The sequence below is a fragment of the Anas platyrhynchos genome, chromosome 7 (genome assembly GCF_047663525.1).
Source record: "Anas platyrhynchos isolate ZD024472 breed Pekin duck chromosome 7, IASCAAS_PekinDuck_T2T, whole genome shotgun sequence".
In the NCBI taxonomy this organism is placed as follows: domain Eukaryota; kingdom Metazoa; phylum Chordata; class Aves; order Anseriformes; family Anatidae; genus Anas; species Anas platyrhynchos.
The window spans coordinates 3,544,446-3,567,450 of NC_092593.1; the positions used below are offsets into that span (position 1 = coordinate 3,544,446).

At 37.6% G+C, this 23,005-nt stretch overlaps 1 long non-coding RNA gene across 7 annotated transcripts in view; it reads left to right on the plus strand.

Moving 5' to 3' along the window:
* Positions 1 to 23,005, plus strand: part of LOC101798800 (uncharacterized) — a 408,273-nt gene that overhangs the window by 350,934 nt on the left and 34,334 nt on the right. For 4 of the 7 annotated variants that reach the window (XR_011810523.1, XR_005267127.2, XR_011810520.1 and 1 more), the window contains 2 exons: positions 5,116 to 5,198; positions 5,524 to 5,597. The exons of 2 other annotated variants lie outside the window; for them this stretch is intronic. This is a non-coding gene — a long non-coding RNA (uncharacterized lncRNA). The remainder of the gene's footprint in view (positions 1 to 5,115; positions 5,199 to 5,523; positions 5,598 to 23,005) is intronic. One more of the 7 variants, XR_005267130.2, reaches the window with a different exon arrangement.

Sequence of the window (23,005 nt, forward strand, 5' to 3'; positions counted from 1 at the left end):
CTAATTCACCAGTGGCATCACTGGGCTCCAGCTCAATGCAAGTGACACATTGCAGGGATGTGGGTGATATAGGAATTGTCCTGCCGAGGATGGTTTACCTAACTTTTTCAGTGCCCTTTCCCCTGTACCAGCACAAAGGTATATAGGGCAACCCAGTATATAGGCATGCCAGTACTGAAATCACAGCCCATCATTACATGGCCTGTCTTTTGGGAAAGGATGATTGCTGATGGGATGGGGGAGACTTGGCTGTGGCAAGGCCCAGCCAGAAGTCAGATCTCCACTGTTACCTTTCCAGGAATTTCCTGATGCCAGCTCCTGCACTGGACTCTCAGGCATATGAGGACATGAACAAGGGTCAGAACAGCATGAGTTTGATTTCTACTGCTAAATGCTGTTCCATTTTTAATTTAACTTTTCCTCCTCTGTGTATATACAGCAACTATATCTTTCTGAAAGAATATATAATCTGGATTTTTTTTTAATGATTTCTACATAATATAGAGATATATTTAATTCATACAGAAATACTGAGAAAACACACAATATGAAGTTCTCACAAAGTTTGGACTTAAAATTATCGGACTGTTTTCCTGTAGAAGAGAAAAAGGGGATTTATTTTAAAATGTTTCAAAACACAAACACCTTCAAAAATGTTGAAAATTTGCTGTCTTGTGTATATTGACATCCTCTGTGTTTTATTTCAGCTTGAGCACACCAGAACTTTGTTGCTGTTGTTGATTAAGTGCTTCCAGTGCATTCATCTCTGACAGCATTAACAAGGAATAAACAAGCCATCGCTGAGGTTTTAGAGTAACATCTCAGTAACACCACCAGTATTTACATGATGATAACTGTTCAGAATAAATTTTAAATAAAGTTCCTCTTTATGTGAAATTAGAAATAGAGAAAATCAGAAGCACAGATATGGCCCAAAGTCCCTGCTTAACAGTATGTTGTGGGGTATGTTTTTTGAGCTTTTTAGGTTGTTTAGCACTAATGTATGTCAGTCCAGCAAATGACCTGAACAATAAAGGACACATTCTTTGAACAGAGAAAGATTGGAAACTTGTCCTTGGAAGAAATTCCAAGAGTAAATAAAGGTTGCATGATTCCCTTGGGAACACGCTTAAGTTACATGTCATGTGTTATATGTTCGTATAAACCTTGTGATGTTGGTCCTGTTTTGAATTTCATATTCTCTACAATACTCTTGTTAATATATCACTAAAAAAAGCTGAGAGGAGAAAGGCACCAAAACTGTACAGACAACTATGCATAAAAAGAGCATTAATAACTTCCAGGACTTTTTTCCAAGGTTGATGATAATTTACTTCCCAGAATTAAGGCTTTTTTTTTTTTTTCTTTTTCTTTTTTTTTTTTTTTAAGATGTCAGAATGCTAAAATGAAAAGTATGCAAAATTATTCCAGTTTGAGATGTAAATTACACTGCCAGAAAGATGGGTGATATGTGTAATGTAGGAATTAGGTCTCTTAGACTAAAGCAGATTCTGGTAAATCATAAAATATGTAAGGAGTCTGTGGCCCAGTCCTGGATTTGCTAAAATGAATATAAATGTGATGAGCATCTGATGGCATGATAACTTCTGCCCTTTTCAAGTTGTGAATTTCTACGTACAGAAAATTCACAGCAGCACAGAGATGTTTGTGCTTTGGGTTAAATATCAATCAGAACCAAACACCGCATTCACTTTTGAGGGCTTTATACTATGTTTATTTTCTACCAATGCATTGGGCTGGAGGTCGTGAAGATGTTCTTACTCCTCATATAATGCTCATATTTGACCACAGACTGCTTCTTTGGCTGCAGCATGGCCAAGCCAGCCCTGTCATGCAGGTTTGCATGCTCAGGCCCCAGTGTGAGTTGTCCCAGTGTTATACCCAGTGCTGAGTGCTCACAAGTCCTCTCTGCTGCAGGATGGAGGCCACACTCTGCCTCAGCAACATGCTAAAACCTTAATAACTTTTCCAGGTTCTTAGGCTGTGAACAGAATCAGGAAGTGATTGTCAACGTTTGATCTGACACCACCTGATTGATAGACAGAAGGCATTTGCTCTGGGGAAATAGTACCAGGAAGTTTTTGCAACTTGTATGGCAAAATATAGTAAAATTCAAGCTTCTTTTACCAATCATTGAGTAAATTCTTTTTGTCTGTGTTTATAAATATGACATATATATGTACACAGATATGTATAAAATCCTACTCTGAACTTTGCTTCATTTGCTTGTCCCAAAGGCTCTAGAGAGTATGCTTGCAATCATCAACCTTCTCCCAGATTTATGTTGGGTTCACCTCTCACATATTTGTAAACTAAAAAAATAATGTTACTGTGGAGTTTGTTTGACAAACTTCTTTTGTTAGTGGCAGTATCACGGCTTAAAATGTTTACTTCCAAGAAATGAAGACATGACATTGTTTATGTCCATAAACTGAAGCCAAGTTTCTTCTTCTTCTTCTTTTTTTTTTTTTTTTTTTTTTCTTTCTCCATATAGAAACTCAGGTTTAGTATCTTCAGGATGCAAGAGTTAAGGGTCTGCAGTTGCAGTTTTGACCACAGAGTTATAAAACAGCATACCCTGTGTGAGTTGTCCCAGTGCTATACCTGGTCACTCTTTCCTTCCTGTCATATTCCTGTTATTCCTGTCATAAAACTTAAGTTTTCCTGTTGTAGTATCTTGAAACATGGTCTCTGATACAACTTCTGAAAAGCTCAAGGTGTTAAAATTTGCTTTCCATTTCTCCAGGAAGCTAAGCAGGAGCAGGCAGCTGGAGGATGTGCCAGCAGTCTGACCCGATTTATCTTCCCTTTGCACTTCCTCCCCATTTGTTATCAGGCCTTTTTGGAACAGGTTTGTGAAACACTCTTTTAAAAGACAGATGCTGTCTTATCCTTGCTATCCAAGGTGGGCAAGCTTTCCAAATTCTTGTAGCAGGAGGCAGTGCAGTACATTTCTTACATGCGGCCTCCTAGGCATTGTGCTCTGAGTTTCAGCTTCACACGCCCAGGTCCCAAAGGCCCTGACTGGGGGCAGAAAGTAAAGATCAGGCAAAAATGGTGAGGCCAAATGCAGGTAAAGAACTGGTCTTAGGTGGGAACAACAGAGTTAGGAAGTGGCACCAGCTGGGCTAGTGGTATCTTTGGGGACAGAGTGAGCAATAAAGGGTTGTGGCAAGAGGGGGAAAGACCTGACATGGTGGGAGAAACGAGAACATGCCAAGCAGTTCTGATGCCACACAACTGGGATTTATAAACCCATTCCTAAGGAAACCAGACACAGAATTGCTTCGTCTGTACAGGCCTCTGTCCTTCCCTGATAGCTTTCAAATTTGCTGGTCAATTTTAGCTAGTGAGTGTTGGGGTCATAATGTTATTAATTTCTTATATGTTTCATAAAAGCAGGCAGTTGTGTAGATAAGGTATGCCTAAATTAGTAAGGAAAAAAACTGCATCATCTGTGACAAAGTGAGAAATCCATGCTGGAGAAGGGAGGAAGCTATACTTCATAAATATTTCTGCTCATGGGACCCCTTGTGTACCACTGATCCAGTTTATTAAACCAAAAATTATATTGAAAACATTACAGCTGCAAAATCAGATGCTTCCAACCTGGGGGATAATATAACTAAAGTAGCCTTTGCTTTTCCTGCTTCTGTACGTGTGACATGACACAGGGTGAAATCCTACAATCCCGTAATATTTTCCCTCTGATTAGTGCACAGAATATGAGCTCTTCCGACAATATTTTATCCACATTGCTCAGTGTATATCTGAGAGTCTCACTCATTGCATGCTTTTCAGACCGGACCCTGAAGACGTCATTATTAATTTGTTTCATTCGTTATTCAGCAGTGTATATCTCTAAAATATCTGAGTGCTTTAGAAATGTTAGTTAATTGCCACAACCCCCTCGTGGGGACAGTGATATCTCTGCTAATAGATTAGGAGCCATAGCATGGGAACAATTGAGATTGGTAGATACCACAGATATTATATATATTTATATACTGTTATTATTATACACTTATACAGATTGCATATTTCCACAGAATCACAGGATAGTTGAAGTTGGAAGGGCTTTCTGGAGGTCATCAGGTCCAACCCCTGCTCCAGCAGGGCCACCAGAAGCAAAGTGCCCAGGCCCATATCCAGGCAGTCTCCAAGGAGGAGACCCCATGACCTCTTTGGGCAGCCTGTGCTGGCTCAATTATCCATACAACAAAGAAGTGCTTCCTGGTGTCCATACAAAACCTCTCCTCTTCCAGTTTGTGCCCACTGTCTCTTGCCTGGGCACTAAGAGCTACCAAAAAAGAGCCTGATTCCCTCCTCATTGCATCTTCCCTTCAAGAATTTATATACACTGACGAGATCCTCCCTGAGCCTCCTCTTCTCTATTCTCTAGAATTATCACAGACGATTCTTTTTTTAAAAAAAAAAAAATCTAATCTTGATTCTTCCTCAGAGCCTGCTGTGAATTAAATAAGGAAAAGCCTGTTAAAAATAATCAGGCAAATAAACGTTGTATCAAAGCAAGTAGTGGGGTACCGAGTTAAGACCATCCACAGTTCTCAAGGTCTGAACACTTGATTTTTCAGCATGGATATTCTTTCAGCAACATGTGGGTGAGAAAAAGGAAGAGACAGGCAGAAAGAGAAAAGAAAGAGAAAGGTCCTCATGGCTGCAGTTCTCATTGAGTTCAAACTCATTGTAATTGAGTGTTAATTTTTCTTAAATTAGAAATGATTAAAAAACTGTGGCTGGGGTTGTAATGGGAGATGATCCGAAAAGGAAGGTTTGCTTTTGAACCACTGTAGAATGAATTGCAATCTTAACAAAGTAAATGGCTTGTAAATATATCCAGTAATTGTGTATTAATGGAAAGTGTTGTGCACACACTGCACATGTCTCTTTGTGGCTGCAAAATTTGACTGTCATTCAGAGATTTGATTATAAGGGCCTTTAAAAAAAAGTCTGGAAGAAATGAAAAAAACTCATGCTTCAGAGCATAAACCAGAAGAGAGTCAGGTCAGGAATATTTTTCTCCAGGCAAACTATTTTATAATAGCTCACTTCAAGGCTTTGTGTTCTTTCTAGGAAACACCCAGCAGTGGCCGTTTTCAGAGAGAAGATACAATTCTGACCTGCTGCTGTTATACCTTCGGCATTTTGTGATATGGGTTTGTAAGACTTCCTCATTATAAAAGAAAAAATTGCTAAATAGATTTTAAGTTAAAACAGACAAATATGTAGACAGCCTACAACATAATAGGGTAAAGATCAAATTCTACCCTTGCTTAAATTCAGCCATCTCATTAACATTAATAGGGCTGCATGTGTAACTGATAGCAAAATTTGGCTAGTAAACCTTGAAGGACTTCTGTTTAAAAAGAGATTTTTATGTACAGGCCAGGAAAAAAACAGCTGAAACTGATAAAATGCAATTTATATCACCATAATGACAGTGCCTAGTAGTAAGATGTTTGTTTTTTTTCCCCCTTCAAGTGGGTAAAGATTATTCCCAGACTGAAGCCTTCATCACAAGCCAACTTTTAACTGTGAGAGAAATGTCTGAACTGGTGAGTTAAGACTTGCAGACCTTTTTTGATGCTGGAAATGTTAAGGCTAAGTCATATGGTACAAAAACCACTGTAGTAAGTAGGGGCTTTTCAGTGTGGCATCTTTGCAAACCTGGGGAGCAGGATTGCCCCTGTATTGTAGTTTATCTTTCCTCTTGAAAGTATCTCAGGGGTACTGGGGTCTTCTTTGCAGGAAGGTGTCATACCCTTTACTTCCATAAATAAGAAAGCCTCAATTATGACACTGCAGATCTAGATATGTTTATAATGAAAAACTCAAAATTTAAGAGCTTTGGAGAAACAATGATTGGCCTTCGTGCTTCCCTTTCTAATACGAATAAGGATGTGATTGCCAATTTTACATTGTTACATAGGGAGAAACAGAGATGTGGAAGATGGCAATTGTGATCAGAAATATTTCCATTCACAGCTGGGGAGCCAGAATTTTATTTTGTTTTTCTAAGATGCTGAATATCAGAAGTAGAATTTAATAATGGAATGTAAAAAATGCAATAAAATGGTATACTCCAAAAATATACTTTCATTCTGGAGAGTGGGTCTCACAAAACTTGTAAAGTTTTGCCATTCCTAGCGTTGTGCACTGACAAACACGACTTCCCTGTTCTTTCAGTGCTGCTTCTGCTGGTTGGCTGTGGTTGGAGGAAGAAATTGTAGCTATAAGCTCTAAAGGCTATCCTGCATTCCCCTTATAATGTAACATGCAAGGAACTCAGGCTGCTGGATTTACAATTCCAGATCAAAGAGCTGTTTCAAATGGAAAAAAAATAAAAAATATTGTTACTCTGGCAGCAGTTTAGATGAGAAGTATCTCTCATATATCCAAATAACCATCAGAGAGAATACCCTTCCTGTGTGGCACTGAATAAGGACTGTGACCCAGGGAAGGGGCCCCAGAGCCCCCCATAATCACCCAGCAATTCAGAGCTTCCCAGACCTCAGGGTCTCATTCAGGACCTGGCAGCAGGTGCTTTCCAAAGGGATACCCAAGTGCAGAAGTGACATTTATATTCAAATGCTTGGCAATATGCATGGTGGGGTATTAGTGCTATGCAATCAGTTGCTCGCAAGTCACAAAATCTCAATTAAAACAAAGAAAATGGCATGTTTTTTCTGAGTAATAGAAACCAGGTACTTCAGTGAAGCAAGATAACTTCAAGAGCTAATGAATAAATAATACCAGTGAATGAATAATTTAAGTGTAGTGTCAGCTGCCTTGAACAATCTTTATCCTTGAAACAATAAAATAAGACCATGTTGAGTATAACTGTGTAAAAAGGCTATGGGACTACAGCTTTACTTTTAGGGAGCAGGACTGTAATACCTCAGAGGATGCTCAGCAATAACTATCACATGCAGCGTTTGCCAGGGAGCGAGGACACTAAACTCTTACCCTGAAGTTTAGGAATGCTCCATGGCATTGTATTCATTGCCTCAGCTGGAGAGCACAGAGTCAAATTCTGTTAGGTGATGCTGATTGAGGTATTTCAGCCATGCAGGGAATTGCAGGGACTTAAATTGCAGCTGATGTGTAGGTAGGAGACAATTTTTCTATATGTTTCTCCCTAAAAGATGTATGGAAATGTTTCACAAGTCAAGGGAGCCTTTAACTACTCTTTGCTTTATTTAACATAGCTTGTTAACATCATTCCTCCAGGTGTTTTCTGTAATTGAAAACTCAGGTACGGGCAGCCCTTAATGTCATTCCTCCAGGTGTTTTCTGTAATTGAAAACTCAGGTACAGGCAGCCCTTCTGTAAAGCTTGCTTCTCCAGGTACGTGGTGGTATCCTTGCTGGTTTCCAGACCTGGCCACCATGACATGTGAGTGGCTCTTCTCTGTGGGGAGAACAGCAAGGCAGACACTCTGGTGTCCTCTGGGAGTGCTGTGATATGGGTGGCTTTGGATGAACACATCAAATCTGGGCTTGCTCAATCTAAAAGAAAACAGAAGTTTCTCTGTGAGAAAAGAGGATTGCTCTCATTATTTCTGTTATGTATTTCTGTTTTATTTGAAAAGGTGGTTGCTTTATTATTATTATTATTATTTTTTCATATGAATGAAGGATCTTTTGAAAATGCCTAAAAGGAAAACATTTCTCAGTTGATCTTTACATAGTGATTTTCACTGCATCTTTGCATAGATTTTTTTAAAGTTATTTGAATAATTCAGAAGTCTGCTTTCACTCTTAGAAGACATTTGTAAAGTAAAAAAATGTTGCAGTAAAGACAAATTCAAGATGTGTAGTCCTGTAAAGGAATCTATTTTCTAAAGTTAATATGAAAAAATGAGAAAACTAAGATACCTCTTACATTGCTGTAGTCTGGAGTAAAACCATAGTTCTACTTTTATGACCTTAAGCATTTGGGGAAATGCCATGATGCGTATTAAGCTCTCTTGAGCTGTGGTAATGTTTTTAATATTCTGCAAGTTACAAAATTGACCATTTCACCAAAAACTTCATCGTTTGTATGATGGATAAACACAGCAGAAAAGTAGAAGTTCTAGGGAGTAGGTTAGGGAGTGGAAAAAAGCCTTTTTCTCTACTTTAATCTCAGCACTTATTTCCTTCTCATTTCTCCATCTTGCACTACAGAACAGATCTGTGTTACATGACTGGGCCACCACAATTAATTTAAACCAGACAAATGCCACTGTTCATTTATATATACAAATACCAAAAAGACAAATGTAAAACCAGCCTAATTCAACCATGGTATTATTTTTCTTTCTTCTTCTTATATTGCCATAACAACAAAAAATGCTGGATCAAAAATGATGGGAGAAGTAAGACTATAGCTCTTCAAAAACAGGTCTTGGTGTGCATATGGCCTTACAGAGCTAAGGGAAAAAAAGATAGTATATCTTTGCTGGAGCGTGGAAACGTTACTGAAACTGGAATTGCTGGTTTATAGTGGGTGAAAGCCAATGGTAGTTGAGAAGGGAATCTGGCCTTGAGCACACATCTGCACGTCTGTCCATGCTGCTATCTTTGCTGTAATAGTGTTTATAGTGATTAAGTTGCAATAGGGTATGGCAACAAGAAGGTGCAATGTTAAAAAGCAAATTACTGAGTGAATATATTTGAAACTGGGAGTCTGATCTCTGTATTTTGAATTCCTGAGCTAGTTGCAGCATTTTAAATCCTTCTTCTTGTCCCTGAGGTTGGGGTTTGTTTAATCCCTCTTTCCTGTTAGTGGTTCAGCCAAGATATATTATAAGCAGGCAATCAGGTGAGTGAAATAGCTGTGGAAACAGGGAACAGGGCAAAGACAGAGGTCAGGACAGTTTTGTAACCTTATTAAAATAGTATTGTGGTGCTGAAAATAAGAATTCCACAGTTAAGCAGACTGGAATCTACTTCAGGGCAGATATCCCCCTAACAGCCATAAGAGATGAGGAAAAGGAAAGTGTTCTGTCTGTGCATTGTTGTCCAATAGTATCATTTTGAGTTTAAGGACACGGATATGAGAAGGTTTATCATTTGGGAAAGTGCCTGCCCTGGAAGAAACACACACGCCACAGCACAGAAGACCTTCATGTAATGTGTAGTCAAGACTGATAATTAATATTAAAGGAACTAAGTTAACAGTAAGTGAGGCAATGTAGTTTAAACTAAACAAACAAATAAGGAAATATTAAATTGTGTAGGAAAAGAATATTAGCAATTCTCTGGCAGATCCTAAGCAATGAAAACTTTTCATTGCACTTTTCCCATATTATTGAATACAGGACCTGGAGAGAACAAGAGAGAGGTGATGTTGGTGCTGCCTAGTGTTTTTGCTAAGGATGTAATGGCACTGTTGTACATTATGGAAAATATTGGTTTAGAGACTACAAAAATTCCTGGCAAACACTGTGTTGGTGGAGCTGTGTGCCCTGAAGTCTGTTGGCTTGACGGTGGCTCAGTAAGAACTTGCTATAGGTGGACCGTACACCAGCTTCTTCATTAATAGAGGAAAGGAGCCACCATATGCCATGATGTAAAAATATCTCACTCAATAAAAAGATGGAGACTTTTTATTTAACTTCAGATTTAGGAGTTGCATGTCATCTGTTTTCTTTGGTTTTCCTCAGACCTTTGGGGAAATAAATAAGAATTTCAGATGGGATTTATTTCATGTAACTTCAGCCACCTGGAAAAAGCATTTAGTCTAGCTATCTACCCAGACTACCTCTAAAATCAATGGAGATAAATGTATCACCTCTGTCTTAGACACACCTCTTAAGATGGTATCTGTCTTTTCATGTATTACAGGCCACAGTCTATTCCCTGAATTAATTTCCGCATCAAATCTAAGAACAAGGTTTACTTGTAGCCCATATTTTTCGAAAGATATGAAACTGTATTGTTGCTGGTTTTCATTGCACTGGTGGGAAGTCCAATACACTGTAGCAAAAGTTAAATTAGTGAAATATTTCATACTTCTAGCCTTAATCTAGTCTGTGTACTAGTAGTTGGATATTATATTATATCATAGTGGGATGATAAGAAGTGCCAACAGTTTCTATCTGCTTTTCCCCCATGGAAGGTATGTACTCACTATGGTCAGTCCAGCCTCTGAGTAAAAATGTATTTAACTTAATCAGTTGACCATTTCCATGCGTCTTCTCTAAGACTCCATTTTCCCTTGACTACTTTTAAAGAGTTGACACCAGACCTTAGATGCAATGTTTGAGTAGTTGTCTGTATACTTACTACAACCTTAGTGGGTATCTTGTGCTCCATTTGGGCTTTTCACATCCGGGGATCTTTTTACCACTAACACTATCTGTTCTGGTTTCCCAGAAGAATACCTTTGCGTTAGTCAACTTTCCTAATCATTGTTTCCCTTTCTGCAATCTCATTGCTTTCAAAGTTGATGAAATAGCAATTATACCTCTTCATATTTTCAGTTGGTGTTTTAGAGTCAAGACCTTAACACTGTCTCTGAAACTGCTCTGTAAGGATGCCCCGTTCACAACTGCGTCTTGAATCATAGCCAATTTTTAATCCATTTAATACGTGCTGGGCTGGTTGTTCTTTACTGTGGCTTCTTAATCAAGACATCATGTGTAAGGAAGTCAGATGTCTCACTGAAGTGTATTGCATAAACACTGCGTTACCTTTATTGCCCAAATTCATAATCTCATTAAAAAATCAGGTTTCTGTGGCACAATTAGTTTTCAAAAAAAAAAAATATTAATTGTACTACACCTAATTCTTTATTAAATCGTGTTCTGTATTAGATATTGCTTTACTATGTCCCAGATATAGGTCAGGATGACAGATATACTAAAATCTGTCCTTTAAAAAATAATTAAATAAATTAGCTTTCTCTAGTTACATCTATGCCCCAGTTCTACCATCTACTTACAGTGTTGCTTTCTCATTTTCCTTTTTTTCATAAATAAGCTAGGAATAGTATTGAGCACTTTTTCTTTTCTGGCATTATAACTTGAGGCTTTAAAAAGCAAAACAAACAAACAAACAACACAAGTTCCAGCAGTTCTCCATCTCTTGTTACTGTTACAAACTTTATATGGATTCTTTTTCATTTATGTTAATTGATGATGATCATTTTTACTGTGAGATAACTATGGAATCCTTATTAGATTTATAAGTATTAAATATTTTGAAAATTATTTCTGGTGAAACTTTGAGTAGACTGGATTACCTCTGCATTACAGTACCATTTGTTTTCTTCCACAACTTCTGTCAAAGTGGAAATTGTATAATTACATGGAAGTAGAAAACTATATATAAGCACATCAAATTTCATCAGTGTTCCTTATATATTTTGTTTGATTATATAGGTATATGTTAAACTCAGTCATTCTTCTCCCTGTTCAAAGTTGCTGGCTTCTTTTTTCCTTTCATGAACTGTATTCTTGTATGATCCCTAACTTCCTATTGTGATACTGACGGTCAGAAAATGGCCCACTTGGTCATGCAATCTGCTATTCAATTAGTCTTCATTAATGAAACAAATTTAATTCATGACATGAGTTGGTCTGCAAAATTTGTGGAAAGAAATGTTCTTTTTTTCCCTTTTTTTCTTCAACAAAAACGTATATTAAAAAATCTTCATTAGTAATTAGAATGTGGATGAAAATGTAGAAGCTTTAGAAATTTTGTGTGTGCCTCAGGGCTCTGTTCCATCACCAAAGATCCAAAAGCTTCTTGACACATGTTTGTGGTAACTTAGATCAGAGTTGTTGCTTGAGATCTAACCAAGTGATTCACTACAAACTCATCAGGGGTATCAAATGAGTTTATTTCCACAGTTTGTCAGAGACTGTGCAAAAATGAAATGAGGCAGAGAAAGTTCGTATTAAACATGTATGGAAAAAATGACCCGTGCAAAAAATATTGAGAAGGGCACGCAGGAAAGAGCTCATGGGCAGGTTTTGTTCTCTGTTTCTGGGGCTGTTTTGCTGTTTTCTTTTAGGGAAAATGCTTGTTATATTACTAGTTATTCTTTAACTCTGGTGTCTTACACTTTTTAAAATCTATGTTTTTGGTGAGTTCTTTCTATCGCAGTGGCTTAAGTTGTGGCAGGTGGACAATGTCTAACAAAGGGTTGTTAGTCTCATAAGCAAGAATATATTTAAAATGAGAAATTTGCATGGAATTTAGCAAAAATAGTCATAACAGAAATGTATCTAGGCTCAAATGTGTGAAGAAACTTAAAAAAATACTTGCAACAAACAGCTACCGCACAAGTTCATTACATTGCATTACACCAGGGGATGCTTCTGGGATGGATCAATCTGTGATTCCTCTGTAGGGGCTGTAACTAGGAGGCAAAGACAAGACTATAAACAGGGATGCAGTGCTTCCAGGACCTGGTGACTAAATTATCTAGGTCCTCATAGTGAGCTTCTGCTGTGTTACGCCCAACTCAAGCTTCTTTTCATAGTGCTTGCCTCAAGGATTTATAAGCAGTGATTTGGTGGGCTATTACTGGGGCTACATCACACTCTGTTACAGCTGTCACTGTGGATGCAATATGGATGCAGAGTTAAGTAGACACCCGATCAGAGCTCCTAACCTCTGTGTGTTTGGTTGAACTGTTTATGGCACAATTGCTAACTTAGCTGTTATGCTCTTTGCATGTTTGGAAATTTCTTTTTAAATTTTGCTGCAAATTCACACAGACCTTGTTCCCACAGAATGCTGCGTTAGGAGACTCTTCATGGTGAGTGACTTTTGGTTTGATTGGTTCTGATTTTCACTACAGATGCTTTTAAGGAAGAGAGAGGACTGCATTTTCTCTTTTTGAAACATAGGGCTAAAAACGCATTGAGATAACAATGGCTTCTTGTTCATGGGGGTATAGGCTGTTGTGTGTCTGAGCTGGAGGTGCAGGAAAGATGCTCCACTCCTGCTGATCTAGTTTCTGGGCACTCTTTACTATGTGATGTGATAACAAGAGTACAGATTTGTCCTGATTCCTGTTGGATCTGCATAGGTTCACTCCCTACCAAGTGCCAGCTTGTCCATGGCTGACCAATCCTGGGGTCAGTCTATGAGTATCTTGGTGCACCTCTGCCAGAACAGTCCAGGACTCCTCTGCCATCCTGCTTCCTCTACCAAAACCCAAAGTCTGATCTTTTAAATATTAAAACAACACAGAGAGGTAAATCTTCTTAACAACACATGGAGAATTAAACAGGCAACTTCCCTGGGTAATAATGGAAAGTTTTGTAGCTAATTCCCTACACATACTGTGCGGAAAATGAATCCCATAAAATACAAATAACTTCTCCCTGAGCACCTGTAACTTCTTCCTAATATTTAAAATTTATTTACATTTCATTTAAATAAATTTTAAAATTGCAGCACAAGCTCTGCGTGTTTGCATATCTGCACTGTGTTTGTGTCCTATGAACCACTTTTGTAGAAGGGGGGGATTTGTGGAACTAAATACAAAGGTGAATAATAAACTGTCTCATCTTGAAACTTTGAGAGCCTCTCCTGCAGTCTGGCCACTGCTTTGCTTGGGACCATTAAGGAGGGTCTGACAGAAGTTGAAAATAATTCCAGACAGTGCAAGTTCAAAATAAGCAAAACAGCAACCTCCTACAACAAAAAATAATATTTTTTTTTTGGTGGTGTTTTAGGATTTTTAAATACAAAATACTTAAATCTAGCTCTTCGTATATTAATGCAAACTTGTTTTTTTCCTTTTTTTTTATGTTACTGAGGTGTTATATTTTGTTGTTGTCCATTAGGTTGCATATTGCATTTTTTTTTTTTTCAAAACTAAGACTGTGTAGATATGCTGTGTATTTTGTACAATTTAATCTTATATCCACTACCAGTTAAGTTAAAACTCTTCAAGACCCTGATGGTACTGTGGCCTAAAAGGAAAATCCAGAAAAAAAAAATCCTTGTTTTCATCCATTCCTGAGCCAGCGCAGGGGCAGGACCAAATTGCTCTCTGATTGCAGTGAGCTTGGTCAGTGCTGCTGATCCTTGTGTGTCAGCTCCAGCAGTGAGATGATTTGTCTGGGGCTGTAAGACACAGAATTGCTCTTTTAGGAAGGGAAGTTTTCACTCATTTGTGTATGGATACAATAATCTGTCCAGCAGATATGCTGATGTTTGGGTGGGGTTAGTCACGAAGTCTGTGAAGGCATGCTGCTCTCTCAGCAGCTCACCAAATGGGCCAGAGCCTCCAGAAAATGAGTTGTTTTGATATTTTTAGTGATTCAAGATATGAAGGCAGAGAAAATATCACTGTTTGCTGTAATTGTCTTCTGTAGACTCATTTAAACAAACAAAAAAATCACCCAGACCTAGCATAATTATCAGGCAGTCTTATTGATGTACAGAGCAAGCAGACTGATACAGGCTACAGGTAACAAGTCTTCTATATGGCCTGGACCCAGTGACCAGCCTGGGTGTACTGTATAGAGTACATGTGCCAAATGACATAGTAAGTAAATTGCTGAGGTTTGTGTTCTCAGGCATACCAGCAGTATTTACATGAATTGATAAAATGGCTCATGGCATTATAGAATAGGTTTTAATCTTGCACAGGGTAGGTAGGTTTGTACTGTTTTATTTGACCCTTCTTTTATGTTGCTTTCTATGCTCTGGTATAGAACCAACCCAATATAATTCAATTCACTACTACTTTACCCTTCAGTTAGAGCAAACCTACAGTGAGCACACAAAGGCCACTGTGATGGTATCTTCTTTGATCTTCAGCTTGCTCAATCTACTTCCTACTGTGCTGGCTCACAATTTCATTTTAATAGTTAAGTAGTTTGGACATCATTAAAAGAACTGTGTCTGGAGGCAGTGATATGGCACTGATCAGTTTGTCAAGTAATTCCATTAAAAAAAAAAAAAGAAAAAAAGTTCACAGTTCTGTCCTGATATGATGTAGAAAAAATGTCTCATTAAAAACAACTTTTGTAAAATACTTTCACCCATTTCAACTTAAAAAAAAATGAGAATAATTTCTGGAGACTAGCTCTTTCCAGTCTAATACATCATCTTCTTTTAATCTCCAATAGTTCCTACTTTTTTTCTAGCAATTATTAATAATTTTGTTGCTCTGCTTAATTTTCATAAGTGGGCTCAAATATATTTTTGGAAGCTCTACAGACGAAGGACTGGGCTATGATTCAGGCTAAATGCCCGTTCAACATGAAAGTCGGGTCAAACGCAAGCCTACCAGCCCTGGGCAAGATTAAAACCTATTTCTTCCAAACTGGGTAGAACAAAATATAGTCTGTAACTTTATTTGATGATTGTGTCCACAAAATGAGTCAGGTACCTATCTGTCAGTGGATATAGAATACCTCTATATAGTTTCCTATAGGTACCCAAGTTTCCTCCTATAGACACTACCAAGGGGCTGGCATGCCCATACCAGGGCGTTAGGTCAGAAGTTTCATTGACATTCACAACCTAGTATTCTGCATTTATATTTGATTCACCTGATTTTATTATTTTTTTTTCCAAGTAATTTTCCTTTATTGACAATTACCTAAGTGGCAACCAAGTAGTGATGTGCTACTGAATAGTTGTTTTTCTCCAAGCCTGGCATTTGGAGAAGTTAACCTGGAGGTAGTGACCATTTCTGACATTCTGTTTTGCATGATTGGAGGCAGTTCTTACCCTGCCCTTCTCAAATATTAAGGAAACACCTATTTTTTTTCTTGTTTGTTCCTGCCAAGACTGCTTTATCTAAAGGGGCACTCACTGAGCAGGGGATGGGCTGCAGCTTGGTGGCTGGTGTATTTTTATAATATCTAGAAGTCAGTGATTTTGCTCTATGTCTTTTTGCTGCTAGCACTCGCATCTTCAATGCACTAGGTAGGTAAATTGAATGAGTAATTTTGAGTAAGTATGGCATAGTACCGTGAGATAGCAAAAAAGAAAAAAAAAAAAAGTCCCAAAATCTAGATTATTATCCCTGTAGGATAATAATCTGGAAGGAGTTGAGGAGTTGCTGGAGTGGAGTATAGAGGCAAGGGCAGGATGAAACGCTAGCTGACGTGATGATGTGCAGCAGAAGGAGCAGTCTGTGATCTCTGCGGACTAAAGAGAAAACCAGAGGGGGACACAAACTAGCCTCAGCCAAAGGTGTTTCACTCTGCTATTATTGGAGTAGAAAATATGTGGTCCCTGGTAAGTTTTCAGGGTGGTATTTCTAACTGGGCTGAGTTTACCCTGCTGTGTGGAGGCAGAACTTTTACCTGTATTAGTTGTTATCATTCACTGTTTCACCTGATAACCCACCTGTAGCCGGACTGGAGAGGTTCATGTGTTTGGTCTGCAAATCCATCTTGTCTGGGGGCAAACTGCTACTAATGCCACCTGCTCTTGCAAAAGACTGCTGTTTCTTGGGAGAATCTGCAGATATAATACTGTATCTTGAAGGTGATTTGGGATTTCAGTTACTTTACATATGCTCAGAAATGTTTCTGCATGCAAATCTGGTGGATAGAAGTGTGTGAATACTGAGGCTCAATTAAGACGGCATTAAAAACGTTGCTAGTTTAATCTCTCTGTCCACATTCTCTGATGTAGCTGTTTTGTTTGTCAGATGGAAAATAATAGATCTGAAAGTTGAAGTTTAAACAGAGTAGAAACAATTTATGCCCAGCAAAGGCCATAAAGAAGAGCTACTAGATGTAGAAAGATGAAATGATTTTATCAAAAGTGCTTGTCTGCAGTTTTATTTTTACTTTCTTATATTCCTTTCCAAAAACTATACGTTAGGTTATGGTAACTATTAATGCATATGTAACTTCATAATTTCTGATCCATTTGTCTGAGCAGGTATAATTTACCTGTAAGGACTGGATATGAAATAATTTTCCAAGTATAAATGAATGTAGATCTTCAGTTTCCCACCCTGAGAAAAAAATAGCGAGACAAACCCACAGAGAATACCTCAAGCCCTGGTATCTCTTAAAATAACAGATGAAAAAAGAAATTTGAAAGCAAAACGAAGAGATAAAGAAGCATCAGCCGCTCAAACCCCCTAGGTATTATACCTTCCAGTGTGCACCATCTGACTGACACACTTCTCCATATGCTGAGGAGGAGAAAGAACTATTCCCAGCTAACCCACAATTATGCCTTCATTATTTCTTTTTAATCTCCTCAGAGTTCCCATAGGGCCTCATATTTGGTTAGATGAATGTCCCTGCAACAGACCAACTTAGAAAGCTCTGCAAGTCTAGAAGAAAACTTTCATGTTATGTTTAGTGCAAATTTGGTCCTGAGCTATTTTTATCTTCTCACTCTCCTTTTTGTTCCATCATTAAATGAATTATTTTCAGGCCTGCTTTCAATCTCATGGAGTAGAAAGATTTGTTAGTAGGGAGTAAGGATGATAGATATTTTAGTAATCACTTTTTCCCTGTTGTGTTTTTAGAGGTATTTCTTTTTGGATATTTATTTTTCATAAATTAGGTGATTTTTAGGTGTAAAGAAGGATTAGGGTCACTTAGGTAATTCTGAAAGAAAAATCTCTAGATTTCACTGGAAGTAAGAGTGGGGCCTATCAGTTGTGTCAAATGTACTTGATGTATTTCATGCTCTGTTCCATGCAGATCTAGCTGAGATAAAATGATATAAACTGAGATAAGTATTTTTGCCTACCTATTTTGGGTGTAAAGTTATTTTGCTTGGGGGCCCAAAGTATGAACAGTATAGTATTAATATGGTGAAATTGCTACAATTATGTCGTACTCCTACATTACCTTTGATGTGATATTTTGCAAATTGTTCTGTGCAGAATTATTTTGCTATGGTTACATTGTAAATGTCATTTTGTGACGAGATACTTCAAGATGTATATAATGACTTATAATAAAGTTTATGGAAGAATCATAAATAAGAGATTAAAATCTTATATATTGTAATGTTTTTTTGCATAATTTTTCTGTACCACCTGTCCTAGCTGCCTGTATTTGAGCATTATCTTTCTTTTGTGCTTTAGAGGTTTTCTCAGTGAATTTATTGCTAAAAGAAGGTGAGAGAAGGACAGGGCTGGGTCTTGTGTCACTGCACAGTCTCTGCTGTGTTTCACGATGGTGTTTTCAAGAGTTGGACTAATTGGTAAAATACTCGAATCTTCCACAGACTTGAGCAGATATCTTTTCTTTAAGACCAACAGCCGCTGTCTCTGGTTCTCAGCTTCTGTCAAGTTTGTAGCAAAACCCAGTTGGAATGGTAGGTTTTCTATTGTGGCTGCCAAGTCAGTCAATTAATAACTTACTCTTTGATTTTTGTTAGCTTCAGGTAACATCCTTGACACTATTGGTCCCTACTAAATTTAAATGAAGTGGTTGCTTAAGTATAAATCTTTGGAGGTTCTTAGCAGGTCCAAGAGAGTTATCTTCTTATTCCCTACTGTTTTTAATGTCAACATGGAAAAGTGGGGAATGGATCCCCAAAGGACAGTTTGAATCAAGAACTGCAAAAGCCAAACACACTGCAAGACACGCAGTATTGACTGGAATAAATGTGTGTGATGAAGAAAAGAAGAGCAGCAATTACAGTATATTGAAAAGACCACATTTCTGCATTTCCAGAAATTTAAAGAAAGAAGAAATAAAAACCACATTTGTGGTCATACTGCTAACTGGAAGCAGGAAAGCATTGGCACTCTGGAGCAGGGTCAGACACAACCTTTTACTGTGGCTTGCGGATGAAGGCTGCAGAAATACACTTAATGGACTGAGAAAGAGGGTGTTGAAAATAGATCCATGAATGATAATTTGAAAAATAAGTTGCCAGTCCCAATAACATTCCTAAACCCACATCTTAGAAAGCATTTATGCTATTTTTGGAACATTATGAAGTCCATCAGAAAGTGCAATCAGCTTTGAATGCAATAAAATAAAAATCAGGTTTGCAATTATGGTCTGGTTAAAATCTCCAAAAAGGTGGGGGAGGAGGAACTCTTTCTGAGACAGAACTTGTAATGGCTTTTGTAATGGAAGTAGTCAGTAGCTATTGGTAATCTTCATATTTCATTGAGAGTAATTGTCTTAGAGAAGGTGTTTTACTGGATTGTCCCTTAGTAAAAATTTTTATTTAATCTTTTTTTCTTTAATTGGGTTAAAGCTGTAATTTAAAGTGTTTAAAGTACCTCTTGTTCAGTTAGATACATGCTGAAAATATTAAAGACAAGTCAATAAAACCAAGATGCGTTTATTAGACCATGAAAATATTTCAAACATGACGTGGTATGCTGCTAATGAAGAAGAAATTGGGGTCAGTGGGATGCAAGAAACTCACCTTTTCCAATCCTCCCACCCCAGGTTGTTGAGTCTTGAAGCACAGTCATGGCGAGGGCCTTGCCTTGATATATATATATATATATATTTTTTTCTTTTTCCTAGTGCTTGGGTGGTCACATAGGTCTGTTTGTAGGTTGGATTTAGGTGCAGACCTTTTGCAATATTTTCATTTTATATCATATACTTGCCAGGTGGGTCTTGCTATAGCACAAGAGGTTTGTGGTACACTTTTCTCTGAAGAAAATGGATGTGAGGAGAAGGCAGCTCTGTCCCTGGCTAATTTGGTGCCCAGGACATCTTTGCACCTCCTTTTATCTTTGTGACCTCCCACTGCTTGCCCAAGCTGATGTGCTGGTGTAGGCTCTGCAGGCTGACGTAGTTGTGAGTACAATTTGTTTGAAAGGAGAATGAAAGGAGGGGAAAAAAAAAAAAAAAAAAAAGAGAGAGAATTAGTCAGGTTAAAGATTTGGGCTGGAAGGAAGGGTGTTGTTTTATGCTTGTAAACTCTTATTAGAAGGCCATTTGAAATGTGTGTCAAGGATACCCAAGGGACCTGGCTTGCTGCTATCTCCAGTCTCCTTTTGAAGATGGGAATCTGAATACTAATATTGCCATTGTTCCTGTGATCACGCTAGAAATGACCATCACTGGTGGATTTTTCTAAGTGATAGCAGCCTTTGGAAAACAAACCATGGATAAATTGCATGCCCTGTGTGTTTTCAGTGTGTATGAATTTTTTTCACCCTTCCCCCACTTTTCTTTTTGTTGTTGTTAATCCAGCGATAACTTCTCCTGCAAGTTCATTCCTACCCCTAGGCTCAGTCTCTTAAGGACATACTGTGAACTGATGCTTAATTAACCACCTGCCTCCCCAATAAGAGCTCACTCCGATATGATCCTGAAGGGGCTCTTGATGTAAGAAAACCCGGATTTGTTATTACAGTCACTCATTTTATATTGCTTTAGTGTGTTTCATGTCATAGCAGGCAGGAGGTGGGGAATGGTATCTCAGTAACATGTTTTGGGTACCAGATTTGTTAAAATATATATGTTGGAGATGAAAATTAAGGACTTTGAAGGAATTAACTGAGATGAGCCATATGAGTAAAATTAAATCACCTCACTTTTAAAGTATCTTTTAATTTTAATTTTTATTTTTTTTGCTTTGTCATGAAGCAAAATTAGTTTAAGATTTAAAAGTCAAGAGATCAACCAATAAGCCGTGATCCGTGGACTTTATACCCAGACTCTTAGCTACTGCTGTAGCTCAAGCAATCCTCAGTTTGTTTAAAGCTGAAGTGCTTCGAATTAAACAGCTACAGAAAAATTAAGTTTTCAAACCTGGTGATGGAACAGATTTAATGAAAATTCTATTTAAAGTTGTGCTGTGAGGGCGATATTATGTGCTTGTACTGAGTGCCAAGTTGTGTGCCTGTGTATTAGGCGGAATATATAATCTTGCGTGGTTGAATTTTCGGGCACGGATATCACTCAGCAGAAGGAAATGAACACATACGAATAATGTTCAAAGATAATTATGCTAGTTTTTCAGCCTAAATACCTTGGAATGTACAAAGACAGTTCATAGACAAAGGGGACACTAGTAAAATTCACTGCAATAGATTTCTCCATTCATAATGACAGGAATATCTCTCTCAATATTACTTAGCTAATGAAGGAATAGATCTGCTGTGAAGTTCCTAGGAGGCTCATTTTCTTGAGTACAGTAGTAAAAGTTAGCTGATGAATGACCTAAACTGCTTAATGTTTCTACTTATAACTTCTGAGCAGCAAGGCGTATCTAGGAGAGTACTGAAGGAGTTATCCTCAGGAGGCCCCAGTGTCCTTGTAGGTTGTCAGAGTCAATGAGCCAGGTTTATTTCAAATGGCTCCTTAAATGAACATTTATTTTGTGCCAGTAACACGTTTTTGATTAACAGCTCCTTTTGACTAATTTGCTTCCCAAAACAGCCCAATAAAGGACTCGTTTAAAACATAATTAAAAGCATGTTATTGCTAGTAGTTAATACTGATTAAAACAGGCATTAAGACAATTATCGTTGAAGGAAAGTAAGCACCCCGTAGTTAGTATAGAATCCATTCTTACAGTTTTTATGCATTGCATACAGAAATGGGCTGCCTGCCAAATTTGCGGAAGTTCTTATTCAGCACTTAATTGTATCAAAATTTGATTCCAATTAATTTTTTAATGGACAAGCAATCTGACAATATTTGTGTTAGATATTGTTTTTTATTTTCTTCGGATACTCTCATTTTCAACAAGTTAAAGTTAACATCATCTCCTGTCTGGTTATCAACTAATAAGAAACGTATCCCTCTTATTGTGCTTCTTACTAATACTTTAAATAATGTAGTTTGAAGTGTGGTTTCTTCACTGGGCTACAATTATGGATCTTTATTTTGTGCCTCTGCAACTTCAGAATGAGCAGTTCAGTTGCAGCGTTGAAAAAATAAAGAAAAGAAAAAAGAAAAAGAGCAAAATTCTGACAGGGGTGGCAGTTATTTTAGGTGCAGAAACAGAAGCCAGTCTGAAAATTGTAAGCACTTAATGTCTGTTTTTGGTAGTTGAATAGACAGGAACTTCACTTAGAATATATCCCAAATTTTAGAGAAAATAGGCACAGAAATATAGAGATAAGGACACTGATTATAAGCCAGTAGTTTTTTGAAAATTGCTGTACAGAAAGTAAATATAAAAGTATTTGTCGCCACTTCTAATCCTTACATGAAAGTTCAATTTGTCATTTAACATGTGCATTTCTGTCTTGATTATCTTGATTCCATAATTTCTCAGCTACAGTCTACATTATACCATTGCAATTCATAGCAAAGAATAATATATGTCCCTTCTAATCCATTTTAATTTAATAAATTGTTTAGAATGCATGAAAATCTGAGGTTGTTTTTAACAGTTACTTCATCTTTAGTTCAAGATTTTTGAGAGATTTTATGAAAGAACTTTCTTTCATTGTTGATTTCAGCTTTTTCTCCTTTACATCAATCTAGTAATAGATTGATGTCTGTCAATCTATGATTTCTGTCATATTGGACAATGACAAATTATTACCCAATCTTTTAAAAATGGACTAAGGGAAATATTGTTCTAATTTTCAAATGTGCATTTTGTTATGTTCATTTTTATTATTATCAAAATAAGGAAGAAAAAATTAAATGTAAGTATACTAAAGATTATTTAGCACAGAGCTTTACACCTTTGGCTGTATGTAGCAGGACTGTGCTCTCAGCCTCCACATTACACTAGGATTATGAGGGTGAGCTGTCGGGGATCTGAAATGTTCTCTGGCACCAAGCTTCAGTTTCCAGTTAAAAGCTGTCTGGTGCAGTGGGAGCAGAGTGGGATGGATGTGTCACTGGAACTTTGAAGTTTGATGGACTTGAAAGGCAAGTGCATTACCTACTGCTCTTGTTCTCTGTAGAAACGAGTCTTGGAAAGCTGCTTTCCTACCTGAAGGGGCTGTCGTGAGTCTAGCATCTCCTGGATTTGAGGCTTTCACAGTAACCTCAGCTAAAAAAAAAAAGGAACAAATTTCCCAAGTTTGACAAGTATAGAGGATGTAATGTGTCTAATTATCCTAATCCCATGGCTGATAT